Here is a 9,837-nt window from a genome sequence, read left to right on the forward strand (position 1 = left end):
GGGGTTTAAGCATAAGGTCTCTGCCACCTTCTAGTCCAAAATCTATGAACCTAGAGCATATTCATTGAAACTTCAGAAGGAAAGGTTTTTTCTCTTCCCATTCAACAAAAGTGATAATTCTACAAAGGAAATCAATATTTATAGATATCATCAATTATATAAATATATAAGTAATTACCTAGAATTAATGACAAATTATAATTTTAGAATTATAAAATAGAATCTTATCATTAAGATTAATTATATAATAATTAAATAATAAATACATGACAAAAATAATAAATATGTTGTATAAAATGTGTGTGTGTGTATAACCAGTAGATGGCACTTGAACTCAGAAATGTTTTCTATAGACTATTTTTGGTGAAATAAAAGCATGAATTAGAACACAAATGGGTTCATCGGGGTTGAAAAATCCAAGACAGATGTAGGAGTCATTTGCATTCTTAGATGCTACCATCAAATACCAAGAAAACATTATAAGAAAGAAACTCCCTTTAAAGCAACACCAAAAAAGCATTAAGTATCTGGGAAGCAACATGTGATGGAGATCATCAAAAATTTCAAAATACGATCAGCTGAAAAGAAAACCCAACCAATTAGAAGAAACCCAGTGGGCATGACTGGCAATAGAGTAAGAAACACAATTTGCTTTATATTCATTGATGTATTTGATGAAACTCAAAAATATCCAAGTATTTCTTTATGGAACTAACTAAAATTCCAATTAACTTCATAACCCACTCCTTTACTAAAGTTATTCCTCAGCTCAATTACATTTTTATTGACCACCATGGAATTTCTAGGAAGATCGTATTGTTATTAGTGAATAGAAATCATGATTTCCCCATCACTAATGCTTAGCCTTTTCCTTTCTTTTGTGGGCCTTATTTCCAGCTAAGCTTTATAAATATTGGCCAAGTAGGATTTGTGAGAATGGACATCTTTTACATCTTTTTCATGGGAATGTTTCTACTATAGACTGTAGAATATCAATTCTTGATTTTAAGATATAATTTCTACCACAGAAGGGGAAGATACTTACATTGTGGCCACTAAACCCCAGTTGCCTAGCCCTTACAACTCTTCTGCCTTGGAACCAATACTTTAGCATCTATTTCCAAGACAGAAGGTAAGAGTTGAAAAAAAATTGAACTGACAAAAAATATGGAGAAAGAATGACTCTAGACACCCTTTAAGCTAATTACTCGTGGAAAGGACATAACACTTGAGCTGAAATAGGCTACACCTGACTCTCTGACAGGTTATGGTGTTCTTCTGCTCTGACATAAAACACCACTGCTAAGGAGAGGGAGAGAAATTCTCTCCACAGCCACCAGCTCCATCTCCCATACTCCGAAATCTGTACAAGGAAAGGGCAAAGAGGGATTCCCTCTCCGGGGTGTTGGTCTTCTCCAGAGCTGACTCCATCTTCAAACCCAGAGATAACTCATCTCCAAATTTTACCCTTGTTTTTTAAGGCCACTAAGGGTGTGGCTAAGGTTTTACCAGCAAGTTAATGGAAGAACGTCTTCATACTCCCTAGAGAAATAAAGAGAGGAAAACAATTCACACTTACTTGACACTAGCCAATCCAAGTCTGAAAGGAGCACACTTCTTACAGTCTGTGAATGGGTCACTGAATGGGGGAGTCAATAGAGCTTGAACACACTTCATAAGCATTGCATGGGCCATTCCAAATATTGTACCCTCTATGATCTGTAAATAGGCCGCTCGAGATGATGATTCGAAGTCTGAAATGGCCTTTGCTCCACAGCCCTACACTAGAAACTTGGTTGATGCTTTGAGGATATATTAGAAGGTCTTGATTTCAAAAGAAAAGGAGGAAGAATAGGAAGATGCAAATTAAACAAAAACCCAAGCAGTAATAGACCGTCTATGGAAACTAGGTTTAGAAACTTGGGTGCATATTTGAGTAGTTTGTAAAGAACTAGGTGTGTTTATAAAGTGTGCCTGGAGTTGTTTGTGGGTGTGGAAGGGAGTGATCCTAATGCAAGACTCACTAAGAAGACTTAAGGTAGCTCTTACACTCTAATGATCAGAGCTTGGCATGACCGAGGAGAAAGCAAATTGAACAATGATGACTTTGAATTTTCATTAACTGAATTCATCCATAAAAAGAAAATGTGCTCGAGAGTGAATAAAAAGACAATGACCCAAAATATGTTAGCCTTAAGGTAACCTAAAACCAGAGACATTGACCGGGTTAAATTGTGTTGGGGGAGAGGAGAGGAACTCATCCCCCACCCTACTACAGTCAGTTCAAATTTCTGCTCAGGAGTTCCACCTACTTACTCAAAGACAGTTGTTACCTAGTGTTGCTGCTGCTGCTGCTGCTGTAAAATATTATAGTTCTTTTGGAATGAGACCAACCTAGACAATTCTGGTCAACACATTTCCAATGTGTAGGCTTATAGGTCAATCCAGAAGCAATGGAGACATCACTCCTGCACAATTTAGTGTGAGATGCCATTCATCTCTTGCTCCCTGCCTCAAGCATGGGGCAGGAGACTAGGCAGGGAAGGCAGATAAAGAGAGAGAAGAGGAGGGAGGAATAGAAGGAGAGAGAGACAGAGACAGAGAAGGACAGAGGGAGAGGGAGAGAGAACTCAGCATATATTACATTCTAATAACTCTACTAAGGACTTAAACTATAAATATAAGCAAGCAACATTGTCCCTATCTTCAAGGAGCTCCTAATTAGAACACTTAATTATAAGAGTGGAAAATAACCGAGAGGAATTGGAAAGCAGGAAGTGAGAGTATCTGCATAGGTGCAAGGCTATACACTGATAAAGATGGGGAGCTGTCCAGAGAGGGAGTGGAGCTAGGAATGGATAGAGCCTGTCTAGACCCTTCATAAAATAATGGTTTGGGCTAGGGACTTGCCAATAAGGAGAATGGGTCTGAGAGTCCACTGAAGGGCTGGAGAAGTCTAAAGAAAGAGTGTACTCCTCTTTCTCCACCTTTCTGAAGGTAGAAGACATTGACATTCCTTTCCATTTGTCTACCCAGATCCCTTCATCTGTTCTAGTAAATAGCATCAGGCTATACAAATTAGCCCAGGCTTTAAGAAGCATCAAAATAGACTGAACTCTGAACACTGGAGAAGGAGGGACAGGTATGGTTTAATGCAACAAATTCATTCTGGTAAAGATGCTGATCTGAAAGAGAATGAGGACCCTTCTTCCAAAAAGACCAGAATAACATATAAGGAAAGGATCCTCCATCCTGATCTGAAGCAGACACAGGTAGTTTCTTTTCTTTTCTTAATGATATTTTCTTTTCCCCCACTTGCATATAAAAACAATTCTAACATTCATTTTAAAATTTTCCTTTCCACACTCCCTCTCACCCTTCCCTCTTCCCTGAGGTGGTAAGCAATCTGATACAGATATTACATATGCAATCATGTAATACTATTTTCCATATTAGTCATTTTGTGGAAGATATCTGAAACAAAAAAAGGCAAAAGTGAAATATAGGTTATTCACACTTGTTCATCAAAAAATATTGGCATCACTATGTTCAGTGTTCTTTTGGTTCTGCTCACTTCACCTTGCATCAATTCGTATGTCTTCCCAGATTTTTCCAAAGATATTATCCTGATCATCATTTCTTATAGCACAATAGTATTCTATAATAATCATATGCCACAATTGTTCAGTCATTCCCCAAATAATGTACAACTCCTGAATTTGCAATTCTTTGCTACTACAAAAAGAGTTGCTATAAATATTTTTATATGAATAGATTATTTTCCCTTTTAAAAAAAAATCTCTTTGGGATACAGACCTAGTAATTGTATTGATCGGTCAAATGTACAGTTTTAGAGTCCTTAGAGCAAAGTTCCAAATTATTATACAGAATGGTTGGATCAAATTGCAGCTCCACCAACAGTGTATCATTGTTCCAATTTGTACACATTCTCGCCAACATTTATCATTTTCCTTTTCTGTCATATTGGCCAATTGGGCACACCCATTTTCTAACTAGTTCCATATTGATAACCATATGATAAAGAAACAGATTGTTGATTGGCTATGCAGCTGGTGATGGAATGTATTCAAAAAGCACTGTCGGGGGGGGGGGGGAAGGAATCTCTACTCTGGCTCTTCTCTACCTAATTGTGCTCAAATTTGGAGATAAGGAATGCTGTGAGCCTCTATGAGGAGAGAGTCCTCAAGCTTTCGTCTTCATACCTGGGCCACCATGATGGGATCTGTGAGTACATGATGCTACTATTACTTTTGTTGCTATTGTGTCTATTCTTTCTTGCATTTGCAGGAGTTTTGGGGACAGCTACCACCTTGTGAATTTCAAAAGTTCAAAGGTCTGGGAAATATAGTCTATGTCAGTTTTGTAGATAGCTCAGATGGGTAAGGACCAAAGTACTGAGGAACATGTTTGACCCAACACCAATCAAAGGTAACTTAGAGGGAGCAACAAGGATCCATTAAATAGGATAAACTTGGGGACAAATGTTAAGTAGAAACTACTTTGAGTTTGAGCCCACTCTTGCCAAGGACCAGGATGGTACGGGGGAAATTGTACTACAAGGTATTGAGGGGATATATTTGTTCTCTTCTTCTACCTTCACAGTAAATATTCTTTTGTAAAAGCTAATTGAGGTTAACTGATTAAATGAAATGGGTTGCTAGTCCCTAGTGATTAATAGTGGAGAAGATACAACAGAATGGATGCTCAAGCCAATAACATTAAAGAAAGACATCCTTGAGCTCTCAGTTACCCCAAGAACCCTAAAAGAGAATACAGAACTATCCCCTGAGATCTCAACCTGTGTGTGAGAGAACAAATTATATATGTGTCTGTATGTATACCTTATATTTATTACATATATATATTTCCTTGTTAAAATTCAAATATGGGCAATTGTTTATAAAAAGTTGATCACATCCTAGGTCCTAAAGAACTAATAAATTAATCAAGAAGAATTTGATAAGTGTTCACTATGTGCCAGGTGCTATACTAAATGCTGAGGATACAAAGGAAAACAAACGAAAAAAACTACCTTCAAGGAATTCAAATTCTAAGGGTGGAGACAATACGTAAGTAACTATATAAATACTATATGTGTAAAAGTTCCTCCATGAGATCCCTTTTCTCCTCTACCCTACATATAAAAAGCACTGTATATCACCTCTCCTCTCTTCCTTCTCCAAGGAAGAGTTGAGCTATTCTCCTTATCAAGACCAACTCTTCCACTTGGGAATCTGTTCTTATTCCTTCCCATCTTCCCTGAGAGCTGCCTCAGATATCACTATTTTCTCTCTCATCTTCAGTCTCTTCCTTTCCACTTGCTCTTTCCATATTGTTTTCATACTAGTTCAAATCTTGCCCATTGTCAAAATTTTTCGACTTGTTTCCCCTATTCCCTCAAGCTCTATGTCTTTTCCCCCTTTCCCCTCAAAATTCTAGAAAGAATCACTGTAAGAATAGTGTACAGACAGGAAGTGAAGCTAAGGGCAATAAAAGCCTGAGTAGGAAGCTACAGTGGAAAAAGGCAGAGGGTCAAAAAAAGGATAAAATCACTCCTCGGGAGGGAATGGGATAATGACAACTGACAAGAGAGAAGACAGTGCCATTAAGTTCTTATTTCCTGTCTAAATTCAATGCCAAGGAAAATAGTATTGGGGATGGAAAGGGCAGTATAAAGCTGACACAAAATAGCAGAGGACTGGAACAGGTTGTCCAAATATTTTAAAAGGAGAAGATACTAGCATTGGTGAATCCATTCAATGGGCTTGATTCTACTTCATGGACATATTTTAGAAGATATTGTTCTTTGTTATTTAAATTATCTTATTGCTTTGGGGTTTTTTCCTATTACAATAATTTCCAGATTTTTCCTTCATCGTTTCTCCCCATTCTCCTCCCCCATCCTCTTCCATAAGCCTTTCTTCTCTTATTTAATTTTCTGGTATTTTAAGGTTTCTTAAAATAGTGTGGAATTTATAGAAGTCAACAAAGATAATCATTTGCATATTCAAAGAAGAACATTGTCCCTGAAAGTGAATATTATGTACAACTTGTGTTTTCTAAAAAAATGTATGAAATTTAACATGATAATACCTGCATGGCTTCCTTCTGGGAACCTTTCCTCCTAAAAGAATTTAGTGTGCGTGCTCACTCTTCCAGAGCCAGGCTGCCATAGCACATATTCAGGGTAATTAGATACCTCAAAGGTTTGAGAGTTTCTCTTTTCTGTTGCTGTCAGCTTAAATACTCATCAATCCTATAGACTGGGGACCAGTGAGTGACTGGCCCCCTGTTTCATTGAAGTATTTAATATAAATTAGCTTTTACAAAACACTATTTATTGCAAAGACAAAGACAAAGGAAAAACACAAACCTTTTCCCCAACACCTCTAGGGAATAATCTCTCCTATGCCATCTACGAGAGGAGGAGTAAACTCAGGTTAGGTGAGTTTCATTCCCACCAAGTTTATGTCCAAAGGCAAGATATCTGCCCTACAAAAGTGGCAGCAGTAATGCACTGGCTGAAAAACCTGGCTGGATCTAGACTCCCTCATTCCTGTGGCTTACTGTAGGAACCTTTCAAGATTCTCAAGACTGTACTCCCATTAGTAGCAGCAAAAGCTGGAACTACTCCAAGAATCCTCCCAAGCCAACCTTAAAATAGTGCCTCAAAAGGGAACTGACGTCACAGAACCAAAAAGGAGATGAAATGAAGGGGCTCTCCCTTAAAAAACAACTTGAAAGATAAACAAAAAGCATTGGTTTTCACGGGATAAGAGGGAACCAGAAGTAAAATTGTGCACAGAGGAGTGTGGGCCAACCACCCCCCACCTACTGCACCAAGTTCCAAGCCTGAACAGAAGCCAACTTTGGGATACTGGAACCCTCCCTAAGCCAACAGCAGCTCACCCTACATTCTCTGCTTGAAGTCTCAAGTCCTGGCACTAGCCCTCAAGGAGGTCTTAAAGTCCAGGAGAGCTTGATCCTTCTCAAGCCTATAGTGAAACCCCTAGCCCCAGGGCAAAATAGCTCACAGTGCTCTAAGTCCCACAAGCCAACAACAGAGGAGACAGAATCAGAACTTTTCAGAACTCCACAGACAAAAAAAAGAAAAAAGAAAAAAAGGTTGGTAAAATTACCAAACAGCAAAAGAAACACCTAACCTTAGAAAATGTTTATGAAGACAAAGAAGAACAAGGCACAGACTCGGTAGGGAACAGTGAGAACAAAGCAACCACATGCAAAACTTTAAAGAAAAATGTGTGAATTGGTCTCAGGTACTAGAAGAGTTCAAAAAAGAAATGTGAAAATTAAATGAGAGAAATGGAAGAAAACATGGAAAGAAAAGTGGGGAAAGGAAATGAAAGTAACTCAAAAAGAAAACAGTTTAAAAAGCAAGATTGGGCACATGGCAAAAAAGGCACAAAAATCCAGTGAAGAAAAGAGTTTCTTTAAAAATAGAATTACCTGCTGGAAAAGAGGTTTAAAAAAATCCAATGAAGAAAAGATCTCCATGAAAAATAGAACTGACCAATTGGAAAAAGAGTTTCATGAAAAGTAGAATGGACCAAATGGAAAAGAGGGATCAAAAGGTTATGGGAGAAAATCAGTCTTTAAAAATTATAATTGGACAATTAGAATGACTTCATGAGACATCAAGAAACAACAAAACAAAATTAAAAGAAGAATAAAAAGAAGAAAATGTGAAATATCTCATTGAAAAAACAATTGACCTCAAAAATAGATCCAGGAGAGGCAATCTAAGTATTATTGAGCTACCTAAAAGTCATTATTTAAAAAAAAAAAAAGCCTAGGTATCATATTACAAGAAATTACTGGAAAAAAAATCCTTGATATTCTTGAAGAAGAGGGCAAAATAGAAATTGAATGAATCCACAGATCACCTCCTGTAATAAACCCCAAAATGATAATTCCCAGGAATGCTATAGTCAAGTTCAAGAGCTCCCAGGCCAAGAAGAAAATACTGCAAATAGCTGGAAAGAAACAATTCAAATATCATGAAACCCCAGTCAGGATCTTGCAGAATTGGAAGGCTTAGAATATGATATTACAGAAGTCAAGGGAACTGGTTTTACAACCAAGCATACCCTATCCATCAAAACGGACTATATTCTTTCAGGGGGAAATATGGTAATTTAATAAACAGAAGATTTCCAAGCATTCCTGAAGAAAAGGCCAGACCTAAATAGAAAACATGATGTCCAAATATAAAATTTAAGAGAAACAAAAAGATAAATAAGATAGAGAAAAAATTTAAGGGACTCAATAAGGTCAAATCATTTATATTCCAACATGGAAAGATAATATTTGTAACTCAAAATTTTTATTATTATCAGAGTAGTTAGAAGTATATGTGGACACAGAGTATAGTAGTAAACTGTTTAGGATGATAAGCAAAAAAAAATCAAGGAGTGAAAAAAGAGGATTATACTAAGAGAAATGGGAAAAGAAGGGTAAAATGGGATAAAGTATATCACACAAAGAGGTGCAGAGGAAAAATACTGTTATAGTGGAGGGGAGGATGAAGGTGGTGACAGGTAGTACTTAAACCTTACTCTCATAGCAATCAGCTCAGAGAGGAAAGAACAACCAGACTCATTGGGGTATAGAATCGTATCATACCTTATAGAGAAGTATAAGAGAAATAAGAAGGGGTGTACTGTGGGGAGAAAAGTAATATAAGGAAAAGGGCAGTTAGAATTGGGTGATTAAAAGATGCTACAGAGAAGTGGGAGGGGAAGAAGAAAGAAAAGAAAAAGGAATATAAAGAAAATGATCCAGGACAATTCTGAGGGACTTATGACAAAGAATGCTCTCCACCTCCAAAGAAAGAACTGTTGGAGTCAGAATGCAGATCAAAGCAGAAGATTTTTCACTTTAGTTTATTTAGATTTTTATTGGGGGGGTTGTTTTATATGATTATTCTCCTATAAGAATGAACAATATGGAAATATGTTTCACATGATAATACATGGATAACCCAGATCAAATTGCCTGTCAGCACCAGGAACAGGAAAGGAAGGAGGGACACTTTGGGATCATATAACTTTGGAAAACTTAGGTGGAAATTTGTTATTACATGTAATTGGTAAAATAAATAAATAAATTACCAAAAAAACAAAGACTGCCCTCCCTTCACCAGATACCAGGAGCAAAGGCGTCTCTGAGATCCCCAGGAAGAAAATGAGGTAAAGCCAGTAGCCCAAGCTGCCAAACTTATTGAATATTTCCATAGCTAATTAAAAAAACTTCCTCTTCAGCATGTGATTAGCCAAGCAAAACCAGTTCCTAAATGTCTAGCCATGTTCCATTGTCTGTCTCTCCAAAGCACTTCCCTCCCATCATCACAATTCTCCAGGAAGCAGTCTCCCAGCATTCCCCCTGTGGAGACGCCATCTGAAGCAGCCTGGGCATAAACATTTTTTTTTAATGATTTTGCATTGATTTAGCTAAATGACAAAATCCAGAACAACCTTGAACAGATTAACAGCACACAGCCAGAAACAGATCAACTTAATATCCACTGAGGAAAACTTTCCTTTGGACTCCATGGCATTACTGGAAGTCCACATTCATGCCAAGACCTATGTTGCCTTCCAAGACATACACCCATTAATAAAGGGGGGAAAGAAAACGAAAGGAAAAAACAAACAAAAAAGGTCAACAGCTGACTGTCATGCAGTGCAGGAAATATGCTCTCATTGTTTCCCACCTCAGCCATGAAAGGAAGGACTCACATTTCCTCATTTCTTCTCCAGCACCAACATTAGTCATTAAAATATCATAGCCTAGAAT

This window comes from Monodelphis domestica, chromosome 7, assembly GCF_027887165.1.
Source record: "Monodelphis domestica isolate mMonDom1 chromosome 7, mMonDom1.pri, whole genome shotgun sequence".
Lineage (NCBI taxonomy): Eukaryota > Metazoa > Chordata > Mammalia > Didelphimorphia > Didelphidae > Monodelphis > Monodelphis domestica.